At 47.2% G+C, this 12,509-nt stretch overlaps 1 protein-coding gene across 1 annotated transcript in view; it reads right to left on the reverse strand.

Moving 5' to 3' along the window:
- The window catches only part of NOS1 (nitric oxide synthase 1 (neuronal)), a 104,433-nt gene that overhangs the window by 91,259 nt on the left and 665 nt on the right, over positions 1 to 12,509 (reverse strand). The gene's annotated exons all lie outside the window — the stretch shown is intronic.

The following is a 12,509-nucleotide window of genomic DNA, read 5'->3' on the forward strand; positions in this document are numbered from 1 at the left end:
GACAACTGAAGACTGTCTTAACAAGCACAGCTCATCTGTGCTGAAACTAAGGCTGGGTTAAGATGGGGTTTAGGTCCTCATTAAAGTCCACAGCATAGAGTTTAAGAGGAAATGATGAAATGGTGCTCCCTGAAACATCTCTTCTTTAAATTTAATTAGACAAATTATACTCAAACTAGTAGATGCCCTGGGAAGGCAATCAACATTAGGGCTAATAAAAAGCTTGAATAGTATAAAAGGGCTGGAGGAGGTATTGTAGAACCTTTCTAGCACTTATGAGAGGTAAATTAACACCAATTGCTAAACATAGAAACTGGATAAATTTCAATATTCATTTAGAAATTAATTTTATGATGCTGTCCTAAGTATTAAAATACAGGTTATACTTAAATCATTCAAAGTTTGGCATGTTCACACATGTGCACAAAGTATTTGATAGATATTTACACACTGGGAGACACAATTATGGTCTGACTTTGGAGTTTTGGCAGATCTGGGTTCAAATTCTGGCAAGTTTCCCTACTAGCTTTTTTTGGGTGCGTGTGATCCGAACCCTCGGGCGGGAGCGCCGCCGCGCTTCCCAAGCGGCGCACTATCCAGTGCGCCACCGGGCCGGCCCACTCACTCACTTGTTTCTTACAAGGACCCTGTAGGTATTTGACTGCAGGACCCCAGCTAGACAGCGGGTTTTAAAGGCAAACAAGGAAGGTCACCATTAGAAGCCACTCAATGAATGGACGTGAAATGCTCAGTGACTTGGGCCTTGTCATACGTGCCCCCAGTTGATCCAGGTGTTTGATGAGATCCAACCTTCCAGTGCTCTGTCCCAGCTTGTGCCCGGTGGCTGAAGCTCATCCCTGCCCTCATTTTCCCTGGGTTAACTATACTGACAACGGTACAGCATTTCACACAACAGTCGTCTTAATTCCGTGTCTGCTTCTTCTCTCACCTCACTGTGTGTACAAATGCCCTTCCTGGCGTGACAACTTTCTCCCCACACGGGGCTTGTTCTTTTGCTACCAGACTAGTCCTTGCCTACTCATTCCAACAGCAGTTAAATGAAATCCAGCCTCTCTCCTTCATTTGGAGGGAAGACTCAGTCCCAGATCCCACGTTTTAGTGACACTACCTTGGGGTTACCCAAAGCTGGCTTGGTATTTATCTCCTGTGGTACCAGTATACCCGGTAAGCCCCTGGAAGACACCCCACCTTGTCATCGAATTACTCATTCCTACCCAATTTAGACTCACTGAACAGAACTCTGCAAATCCCCACCCTCACCTGGAAATAAAATCACAGAAGAGAATTATGTCACCTTAAACAGCCTCTAAGCTGACATTGCAGAGGTGGAAAGGAAGGCTTATGGGAGAATGTGATGGTTCAGATCACAGGCACTGGGTTCCAATCCTGACTCTGCCATTGACTGATTGTGTGGCCTTGGACGAGGCCTTTGGCATCTCTGTACCTCTGTTTCCTCATCTGTAAAATGGAGACTAATGATAGTATCTGCTTTGAGGGACTCATGAGGAGTACATGAGATAATGTCATGGCCCCACACTGGTCTTACTACCTTGATATCTTTGCACCATACCTGTGTCTCACCTATGCAATTATTTATTTAGTACTTTCTCTTGAAATCAACTTGATTTTTACCTTAAATATGTACCATAGCCTGATCCTAAAGAATAATTTCCATGAAATCATGGGATGAAGGTGCTAAGCTACATTTTTTTATTACCTGTGAGAACAAGTATTTAAAGAGTAAAATTTTTAAAATGGGTACCATCTCACTCTAATCATGAGACAACATTGAACAAACTCATTCTGAGTGACATTCTGCAAAATAACTGACCAGTGATCTTCAAAAGTGTCAAACCCATCAGAGACAAGGGAAGGCTGACAAAGTGTCACGGATCAGAGGACACCAGACAGATATAAGCACTAAAAGCAATGCGGGAACCTGGATAGGATGCTGGAACAGAAGAAAGACATTAGTGGAAAAAGTGGTGCAATCCGAACAGGGTCTGTAGTTTAGTTACTCTTACACCATTGTCAAACTCCTGTTCTCGAGCGCCGTACCGTGATTATGTATGATATCAACACTGGGAAACTAGGTCAGGGTTTAAAGAAACTCATTGTGCTACTTCACAACTTTTCTGTAAGTCTAAAACCACTTCAAAATAAAAAGCTTTTAAAAATAGGTATCAGTTAAGCAGTTTTTCCCTCTCTTACCCACACCCTTAGCCCCTGGCAAACTCTCATCTGCCTTCTGTCTCTACAGATTTGCCTGTTCTGGGTACTTTCTATAAATGAAATCCTACAATATGTAGCCTTTTGTGTCTGGCTTCTTTCTCTCAGTCTAATGTCTTCAAGGCTCATCCACGCTGTAGCATGTGTCAGAATTTCATTCCTTTTAATGGCTGAATAATATTCCATTGGATGGATAGACCACATTTCGTTTATTCATTCATCCATTGATGGACATTTGGACTGTTTCCACCTTTTGCCTATTGTAAATAGTGGGGCTATGAACACTTGTGTACAAGTTTGTGTTCAAACAACCATTTTCAATTCTTAATGGGTACAGGGTTTCCTTTTGGGGCATTGGAAGTGTTTTGGAACTAGACAGAGGCCATTAATGTTCAGCACTATGAATGTACTGGATGCCACTTCAAAATGGTTGATTTTATGTAACATAAATTTTACCTTAATAAAATTAAACAACAAAAATTGGGTACTACCAGTGACATATCTACCATATTTTGGAAACTTGTGCTTATGCAGGCCCAGCACTTAGCATGGTACGTGGCTGTAGAAAGTTCACAAAGGGCCTTGGCTGATGTTATTATTATTGCCGGGGACACACAGACTCCCAGCTCCCACTCCAGGGCTCTTCCTACAGCATCACATTTCTCCTACCAAGAAAGTTTCTCCAAATTTAATCTACAACTCTCCTTTTTATGGTCAGCCATAAAATCTCAGGGTTCCTGGGATACTCCCACCAGAATGCCTTGCTTTGAAATCCAGGAACCTTTCCTGCTTTGATAATATTGGCACAGTTGGTCACCATGGGATGATGCGCTCAGGAACCACACAGTGTGACATTCAATAGACACCAGTTCCTTGTTGACCACACACCAAAGCTATTTCAATGGATTATTCAACAAGCCTCACCTCCTTAATAAATTGGGGGCTTTATTTATTCCACCCCATGATGTGCCTGCCAGTTAGGTAGTAATGCCCTGGTGCTGTTCATTTGATTTGTAATGCCCACTCCCACTTCCTCAAAGTAACCTGGGATGGGATTTGGGTGTTTGAAAAGAAGGCAAATACCTAATTTGTTTCAAAGATTTCATGAGGATCCTACAGAAAAATGGAGATACTCCAGGACATCCCAGATCAGGGTAGCATCATTTTGCTCAGAGCTGAAGAAAAGGGGTTAGGCTTATTGGTGATTATCAGTGAGTTCTTTCTCTTTTTCCTGATCTGTGCTGGTTGGTCTCCGTCCTCCACTCCCGGATCCATTCTCCATCCTTCTCCAAACTTATCTGGGCTCTAGGAAGAAGCTGACCTCTGTGGACATTGATAGATCTCTCACCCTCTGGCTTCTGACTGGGTTTGGCCAATGGCAGGTACAGGCTGAAGATGGGAGAGAGGGAGGAGAGAGAGAGGTGGAGTATTTCTGCCTTTGCTCTCTCCCTGTCTTGGTGCTGTGATCTGGCAGGGTCTGCATTCCTCTCTGAGCACAGCTCAGAGGGCTTTGGTGACACTGTTGCCTCTCCCTGCTCCTTCAAACCTGGGGTGGTAACCACTGCCCTTATTGCTAGCTCCTGGATACTTGACCCCCCATTGCTGATGCCTTAAACTGTGTGTAAATAACTCCTTCATCAAATTATCTTGGAAATCCTAGTTGCAGATGCCTTCTGTCTCCTGCTTGGACCCTGACTCACAAATCTTCACCTCCATTGCCTCTTGGGTCTAGGAATGGGAAATATCAGAAGCAACCCTGATGGTCAAGGGCATGGCATGTCTAAGCTGAATTGTCCTAATCTCCATCTTCGTCTTTACCAAGAAACAGATGGAATACCCAATATATGCACCAAGCATTTAATGGTCCCAATAACCCAGTGAAATGGAATTACCCTCATGTTTGCAGAAAAGAAAATGAGATTTAGAGAGAGATTAAATAACGCACCCAAAGTTACAAGGTGAATAAATGGCAGTGGCTGGATTTGAACCCAGTTTGGATGGGCTCTACAATCCTGCATCTTCTCCATCACCTCACACCCAGAGGGGCCTAAAGCATTTAAAAACTGGTATTGTGGGACTGTGCACTCTAGAAGTGAGAGCCTGGGCCTGGGAGAAAGCTTGCTGACATTGAGGTCAGAGCTGCAATTTTGAACAACCCTTTGGATCTCAAACGTATTCAGGCACACTCAGGCTAGAAAGCCAGCCGTGGAAGAGGCAACTTGGGAAGCTATTCCAGGGACGAACCACAAGCTCATTTTTTAGTTCCTCAAGAGGCCCCGAGCCTGTTCTGCTGCTGACAGAGGGAACTTTCGCCTGTTCACCACTCAATGCCCGTGATGTAATGAGCCCCGCGAAGGAGGGCTCAATTGGGATGCTAAACAGCCGTAAATGACATTGTCACCAGCCTTCATAAAGCACAGTGACTCACAGCCCTAATTAAAATGCTGAGGGAAAAATGTAAAGAAAGCTTGCTATGGAAAACAGTGACATTCTGCTAAACTGCAAGATTATTTCTTCCAGGAAAAAGACAGACAGAGAGAGAGAGAGAGAGAGAGAGAGAGAGAGAGAGAGAGAGAGAGAGAGAGAGAATGTGTATGTACATGTGCATGTGGGGGGAGGGGGATGAAGATGGGGAAGCTGAATATTATTGTCCTAGGAAACTTGGGAAAATTTAACACAGAGGAAAGTCTAACTAAAGCTATTCCTGACTCTCAACTTTTTACAGAAAATATTTAAACACAGAAAATTTATAAGAATACCCATAAACTTTCAACTAGATCCGACAACTATTAGAATTTGCATATTTGCCTGTCTGTTTCTAGCTATCAAACAATCATCTATCTGTCTGTCTGTCTGTCTGTCTATCTATCTATCTATCTACCTATCATCTGTCTGTCTTTACAGTGAACCATTTTGAAATAACTTGCAGAATCATGACACTTCAGCCCTGAATTCTTAAGCATGCATATCTTAAAGAATAAAGACAGCCTCCCACAAAAACCACAGTACCATTATTATATCTAAGAAAATGAACAATACATGCAAAATCTCACGAAGTATTCAGTAAAGGTTGTTTCATAAACAATGACAACTGAAGTAGCAAATCTAATCCCCACAGTTTAGGAAAAAGAAGCTGACTACCTGCCTCAAAGACATAGGCAGTTAGGGGTTCCCGAACAGGAAGTGTTTTGGCTTCATGGAGGCTGGTTGCTGTCATCAGAGTCACAAGATGAAGTGCACGGGCACAACACTTGACTTAGACACCAGGTTTGAACCAGACAAGAAACCTAGGCTGATCACACCATATTGTTTTTAAAAAGAGCCCTCCTCAAAACAAAATCTCCATATTTCATCCAGTATTATCATCTGCTTTAACTGAAAAACTGGCTCCCAATGACTTCTTGCTCTTCCTAAAATCCAAATGCACCCTCAAAAGCCCAATGAGATATCACTATAGGGAGATTCAGAAAGAAATATCTTACTTTCTGAAGGCAAGTCTTGAAGAAAGTAACCCCCCCAAAATACTGGGTACTGAAGGCAGCTGTAAAGGAAACATTTATCTACATAGAGGAGTTTTGCATGTTTGCTAACAAGATAATAAAAAAGGATAAAATTATCAAGTCAAGAAATCCATCCTCTCCCATTATTTTATACCATGCTTTGTGAGAAATAAAGGGATCTCATTTCAGTGACTACCATACTAGGGAAATGACAATGGAAAGCATTTCCAGCTACGACCTATCTTAACAAACAAGCTCATAATGTTATTGATTCTGTTCATCACATGAATTCTGATACATGAACATAATTGGTTTTCATTTTCCTTATTGAATATTTCATAGCTAAGACACAGCTTCAAAAATCAAAGAGAAAAATATGCCCAAAATATGTCAGTTGTTATTGAGTAGCATTCTGATTTATCCCTGTAGGTTACATTTCTATACTTAAAATTCCTGGAGTGGAATCCAGCCCAGTGTGATCCACATGGCTATTTCAGTGACCAGATAGGATGGACTGCCCACATCATTTGGACCACTGCATTCTAATTATTGGCAAGTTGATATCTTTTTTTGGACACTGAGCTGTTTGAGGGTACAGATTGTGTCTTCCCCTTCTTTATGCGGAAACCTCTCTTATGGGATCTGACACAAATCTCGGAGCTTAGGACTTGGTGGTTAAATGAAGAATTGGCTGACCTGACACTTGTGTATGACAAGAAATCCTTTAGCTGAAAGATGATACCTGCTCATAGATACTATCTGAAGTTGGGCAAGCTTTTTGTTTTCACAAGTTCCCTTCTTCATTTCTATCTGGAAATGGATTCCAGAAAAGCCCATCTTTTTAATCCCCAAGGTAGCAATTTAGTTTTGAATAAAGAAGAGATTCCTGAATATTATTTAATGCTAGTGGGCAAATGTTCCTGGTAGGAGCTGAGTCCCTTCTCAGGGCACTTCTGAAAATCTGTAGCATTTTCTTCAGGTGCTTTTAGTCCAAGATTCCTGAGGCCTCATGGATGGCCAAAAATGAAGGCCCATTGTTCCTGGGAAATCCAAATTGAGACGAGGTGATCTTAACTGTAGTAGGCAACAGAACATGCAAATCAGAAGTGGGAAAAAGAAAACATTGCCCAGACTAGAAATGGGAACTTTGTCCCTTGCAAAGGGCTTCCGCATTTTCCATCCCAATAATACCACCTTTCTTTTAGGAATTGTCTGCAGAAATCACAAATGCAGCTGAGGAACGACAATTGGGCAAATGTTTGTCTCAGGTGAGGCACTGAGCATTAAAGCTGAAAAGGTCTTTGCGGTTCCAGCTCACTGGCTGAGCGAGGTGCGGGCGCGACACTGAGGGTTGCGATCCTGTTGCCGGTCCCGGTCCGGTACGGGAGCGACACTGAGGGTTGCGATCCGTTGCCGGACACGAAAAAAAAAGACAAAAAAAAAAAAAAAAGGAAAGCTGAAAAGGTCTTTGAAGAAAGTCCAGGGGTTGTAAACTAAAAGGCCAGGCAAGTGACATAAACAATATCAAATGGTGGGGCTGGTGACCTAAAGGCAAAACAAAACAAAACGAAAACCCAACAATCCCCAATCCCCCCACCTCCAAATCCCTGTGCCATCCTAACAAGTTCATATCTGCAGGCTTCTGAATGGAGATGCCCTTGACCTCCAACTCCTTCATTTCATAGCTGAGAAAACTGAGGCTGAGCTGGAGGAAGGGGCTTGCCCACATCAACTGGCTAACTAAAGGGGCCTCTCTATTTTGCATTTCCTTTCTTTGTTATGATCACTGAGTTAGGCCCCAGGCTGTCTCCTTTCCAGAGAGTCACACACACTATCTCATTGAATTCTCCTAACAATCTCATGCAGTAGTTATGTTCTCCATTTTACAGCTGGCATTCAGGAGGGAGGGTCAGAGAGGTTAACTCAATCACCCAAGTCACAGAATCCACAAGTGCCCAAGCATGGCCTCAGATGCTTCCAAAGACGGTGTTCACTTGTGATCCTCAGTGTGATGCTCTGTCCTTCCACCTTGCTGCTGGTAGCGCAGTTTGCCACTGGATACCCCACCACTGAGAAGGTGCTACAAATCAGGCTACTGGCTCCGATGCTGCCTCCTCTGAGAAATCTTCCCTGATATTCTCAGCCACTCACCCTGGGTGCTGTAGCAACATTTCACCTCTACCTCTTGCAGAACCTCTTGCCTGGTACAGAACTTGCCTGGTGCCCACTGCCCGATCAGGCTGCAGGCTTCAGGCTTCATCAGAGTGGGGCTCATCCCACCTTTTTCTGGGCTCCCTGTCCTTGAGCCCTGGCACTGGGCTTGCCATTTAACACTTATCATGACACACTTGACAAATGTGCTGACGTCTGCCGCAGAACAACCATGATAACTGCTGCTCATCCTCGGCTTATTGTCACTAAATACGATTATGCCAACATCCATGCCCGCTGCACCCTGTTAACCACACTTGTATTTAAGACTTAGGGGCATTTCTGTTGATACATCATTTTCATTTAATAGATTCGAGTGGGCTCAATTTTCCAGCATTGCTGGGTGCTGCTCCTAATCTTCCTACCCTAGGAACAGGCATGTGAATGACATAAACATACGCAGGACTTGTGAAGGTTGGGGGGGTGGGGGCTGAGTTGACTGACAAAATGATCAAACCAATGGCTTTGGTGAAATTGATGGTAGTTAAACTGGGTGCATTAGCTCCTATGATTACCTGATTCCTCAAGTTATACCTGATAGGTCATGTTTAAAAGGAATGTTCACCGAAAGGACAGATAGATCAACCATTGGGGCTAATGCCCAACATTACATGGGGACTCAGGGCTGACATCCAGCAAGGTCAAGGTGGGAGGAATCATGCTCAGTCTCACCTGAACCATTTGAACAATTTATAATGACAACCAGAAGAGATGGAATTAAATGTCCTTTAAGTTCAGAATCTATGGGGCTTCTTTATACTAGAGGAAACAGGAAATTATCAATGAGAACTGGACAAACAGTCAAGACCCTGAGGTTCTATTCTATCCCAGCTTTGTTAGTAATGTGTTGTGTGAATTTCACCAAGTCACTTGCCTTTTCTGGGCCTCAGTTTTCCCACTTGTACAATGCAAATGACAGCCAAGAACGGAGGGCATTAGAATCTCCTGGAGAACTCTTGTTAAAAATACAAATACATCAAGTCTCCCCTCTGAGGATGCTGATTCAGTAGATCTAGGAGGGGTCTGGCATCTCTGTTTTTAACCAGTGCCTTGGTGGATTCTGATGCTGACAGTCCACTGGACTGATGTTTGTCATTCACTAGATTAGATGATGTCTAAATGCTATCACATATTAGAATGAGGGAAATGGTCATGTCGACAGTACTTGTAGCCTTTTGTGTGTTAGCCATACAAACCCACACTGGTCTGTGCTGGGAAGCATGCCCCTTTGTTCAAACCACCCATGTAAAAATTGGTCCTGAAATGCCAAATTCAACTTCTGCGCATTCTGATTTGTAATAAGAAAAGCCCCAGTCCTAATGAGCACAGATTGTTGCCTATGTCTCTTAACCATATTTTAAGACTCACCAAGCCCTGCACAGACCCACAGAATCTGAGTGACAGCAACACAAGACACCCCAAAACATGTACTCAAGAAGGCGGCACAGCCAAACATGTTTGTCTCAAAATATCCAGGTGAACTGACCCCCCGTCTTCCTGTGTCCTAGAAAATCAGCACCCCCACGAGTGGGGAAGTTTTTGGACAACTGTCTGAATGGTACCTCGGACAGCTCCATGCGCTCAGCTGCAGAGACCCATGGAAAGCAACCTACCCCACCACACCACTCCCCGCCTCTCCCTTCTGCATGTGGTTCTTCCCCAGGGAAGACAGAGCATCCTGGAGGCTGGCTTTGGCCATTTGGGGAAAATAAAGAAGAGGCAGGAAGAGCAAAAGGCAGGCTGGTCTGGATGCCACGTTTACACTATTGGCTCCAAATAGCTCCCTGGGAGACCCTTCCTTCTGTTTAGGGTTCCCTTTCTTCCTTACAATCACCAATCTGGGCATAAAACTATTGCTTCCAGAACACCTTCCACATGCATTATCACAAAATCTTCAAAATAACCCCTTGTGGGAGTTATTCTCATTTTACAGATAATGGAACTGAAGCTCAGAGAGGTTAAGTGATCAACCAGAGGTCACACAGTCGTGGATCAAGCTAAGCTCTCTCTACTATACTGCTAGCTCTTTCCTTACATGGTCTGAGACTTTGGGGATAATCACAATTTCTGGAGACACAGTTGTGCCCCTCACCACTGGGGTAGCCTCTGGCTGAGCAGATGTATCAGGAAATGAGGTTGTAAGCGCTAAGGCAGAGAGGCACGTGTCAAACTGCTCACATGCCCAGATAAATGCAAAATGCCCTGGATTAAGAAGCCAAAACCCAGGGTTGAGGTTTCTGGTAGGGCCACTTACCAGATAGGTGACTATGGGCAGGTAGCTTGGTTTGCCCTGCTTCAGTTTCCATATCTGCAAAATGGGATCCAGATCGCTGCGCTGGCGACCTGGCGGAGTTGAGAAATTCCAGGGATATCTTGTGTGTGACAGGGGCTTAGTGTAGGCACAAAGCTGTGTGCCCCTCAGTGGGCTTCTGGAATCTGGGTAGGTGGAAGGGAAACCTGTCCGCTGAGACACCTAAGGGAGGAAATGGACCCTGTAAGCTTGGGGTCCTTCCTTGTTTTATCTTAAGTTTAAAACAAACAAACAAACAAAAAGCAGTGGAGGAAGAGTGGTGCTTCAGGGAGTTGCACCAATGTTCCCTGGTGTCTTGGCGAAACCGCTGCATTTGCCCCAATCCCAATCAGAGAAGCATGTAAGAAAGGGGAAAATTTTCCCTCATTCCTCTGGGAGAGTGGCCTGGGGGTCAGCTCCTTACTTCAGTCGGCCAAAGTCCCGGGCGATGCGCTATGGGCGCGCTCGCCCGCATCGCACCCTTACCCAGGGGCACCCTCACCCGGGGGCATTCTCACCCAGGGGCACCCTCAGGGACGCTGGCTCCCTTCTTGGTGGCCGCCTGTGTGCGGTGTTTGAGCTGGGCTAAGGGGGACTGGGAGGGTCTCTGCCTGAAAGAACCCAATACATCTTCCCCTGGACCACTTGGGTTGAGAAGGAGGTGAGCGCAAAATTCCACACCTTTCTACCCCGAGGGGCGGACCCCGGTTCCTATCGGTGGGAAACCCGAGACCCGCGAGTCTTCAAGATCTTGTCCCAGGGCGTTACGATAAAATGTCGGCAACATTTCCCCCGTACTGAGCACTTGTCCTGTCCCTTATCTTCATATTTATGATTTTTTTAAGTCCTTACGGCGCCCCACGTAAAGGGTATTTTTCCCCATTTTACAGATGAAAAAACTGAGGCTTAGAGGGGTGAAGGGACTTACCTAAGGTCACGCAGCAAGTAAAGGGTAGCTCTAGGATTAGAACCGAGGGGAGTCACTCGAAAGGTTCCTGCCCTCGCTCTACTGCCTTCTTCCCGGAACGCGCCTCTCCTCTCCGAGTGCCCGCCCCAGACAGCGCAGTCCCGAGCAAGCGGAGAGCCGTGGCCGCTGGGGCCACAGTGCCTTGGGGGATGGGCGCGAGCTTCTCATGTATTCTAGGGCACAGTTCCGAAAGCCCTGTCCGGACCTTGATACCCAAGGGCCCCTGGGTGGTCGTGGAAGTTGGTTTTCCCGGGGACCCTGCTCTGACCCTTGGCCACCTGGAAGCAAACCCATAGCGCGCGGTGCACTGCCTGGCCCTAAACATCGGCGGGGTGCGCCCTTCGCCAGCCCAGGGGACGCGCCGGGAGCCCTCGAGGCTCCTACGTGGGAGAGGCACAACTTTCCCAGGTTTTGGAGCCGGCGCTCTTCCACCCCAATCCCGCCCGAACTGAAGAAGTAAGAGGTGCGGGCGGCCCCGCCATTGCCACGGGAGCGCAATGAGGATCCTGGCAAAGTTGGAAGCCAGGCAGGAGCTGCGTTCCCGGGGGCAGAGCCCTCCCAGCCTCGGGTCCCCCGCCGGTGGCTAGCAAAGCCAAAGAGTCGGCCATTACCACGGGCTCACAGTTGCGATTCAGCCGGAGAGCCCGGCACCGAGGCAAGCTGAAAGTTGAGGTTGGGCAGGTGCACCGATCCCCGGGGACTGGCGTCCCCCAGCCTCGGACTGCCCGCTGGGGTCAGCGAGCGGTGCCAAAGGGTCCGCCATTACCGCCGGCGCGCAGCTCGGAGCCGAGCGCGGTTCAGGAGGGACTGGGGTCCCTGTAAAGTTGGAGCGGGGCGGGCGCGACGCCCCCCGGGATCGGAGCCCCCGGCCTGAGGCGGCCCGCTGGGAGGTGAACGAGGCCGCCCGAGCTAAGTTGGGACTCACGACAAACCCCGAGGCACCCGCGCGCACTAGGGGCTCACGGAGGACCGGGGAGTCCTAGGGGACAGGGAAGGGGCGCGGGACGCCTGGGCCGAGAACTCACCTGCCGCCGAGCCGGGCAGCGCCGAGGCTGCCTCTTCGCGCTGCGCACCCGCCCGCCCGCCTCCTCCTGCTCCTCCTCCTCCTCCTTCTCCCGGGCGCCCGCGGCCGCCGCGCTCCGGGTGCCGAATCCTCCGGGTCTGCCGCCCAGCGCGGCTGGAGGGCGCCAGTGGCGCCCACTCACCTCCGGGTAGGAGCCGCGCGCGTCCCTCCCCTTCCCCTCCGCTTTGTGCCTCTAAGATCGCTCCCCACCCCCTCTCGCCTAGCCCC

This window comes from Galeopterus variegatus, unplaced genomic scaffold, assembly GCF_000696425.1.
Source record: "Galeopterus variegatus unplaced genomic scaffold, G_variegatus-3.0.2 Scaffold1349, whole genome shotgun sequence".
NCBI lineage: Eukaryota > Metazoa > Chordata > Mammalia > Dermoptera > Cynocephalidae > Galeopterus > Galeopterus variegatus.